A 1,005-nucleotide genomic window follows, 5' to 3' on the forward strand; every position below is an offset into this window, starting at 1 on the left:
TTAATTTAATTTAATAATTTAATTTATATACCGCCCTTCTCCCGTAGGACTCAGGGCGGTGCACAGCATATTAAAACAGATACAAACAAAATACATCAAAAAACAAAAAAACCCCATAAAACCAAATTAAAAGCCAAATATTGGAAGCTGTGTGTCAATTAAAATTTTCTTAAAATCATCCCTACCTAAAATCCTCCCTTCCAGTGGAACAACCACTGGAAGTTTTTAAGAAGAGACTGGACAGCCATTTATCCGAAATGGTATAGGGTTTCCTGCCTGAGCAGGGGATTGGACTAGATGACCTCCAAGGTCCCTTCCAACTTTTTATTATTATTATTATTATTATTATTATTATTATTATTATTATTATTATTATTATTATTATTATTATTATTATTATTATTATTATTATTATTATTATCATCATGATCATCATCATCATGATCATCATCATCATCATATGATTTAGCTTCCCAGCACTTTTATCATCTTCGTGGCTCTGCTCTGCACACCTTCTTTTTGTATCCAAGCTTGTGAAACCCACCCCAAAGCCCATGCTAATAGGAAATTTCATTCTAGCTTAGGAAAGAGAGCCCGAACTAGAGGTGGAAGTTGCTGGGCTTGGAACAACAGAGAAATCAGAGGAGCAGGAAAAAAAAAACCTGGATGTCGTTTAGGTTTAAATAATCATGAAGTTATTTGGTGGTTCCTTCCCCCCCCCCCGAAACTGAAACATGTTCTTCAAAGGAGAGTTTGATGCCAGTCAGCAGTTGAGTAAGAAGAAGGGTGACCCCCAACTTTGCAAGGAGAACAGGTAGTCCTCGACTTACAACAGTTCATTTAGTGACCATCCAAAGTTACAATGATACTGAAAAAAATGACTTATGACCCTTTGTCACACGTTCGGATGCTTGACAACTGATTTATGACCGTTGCAGTGTCCCCGGGGGTCATGCGATCACCTTTTGCGACCTTCTGACAAGCAAGGTCAATGAAAAAGCCAGA

Source organism: Protobothrops mucrosquamatus, unplaced genomic scaffold, assembly GCF_001527695.2.
Source record: "Protobothrops mucrosquamatus isolate PMUCROS unplaced genomic scaffold, P.Mucros_1.0 scaffold5437, whole genome shotgun sequence".
NCBI classification, from domain to species: Eukaryota; Metazoa; Chordata; class Lepidosauria; order Squamata; family Viperidae; genus Protobothrops; species Protobothrops mucrosquamatus.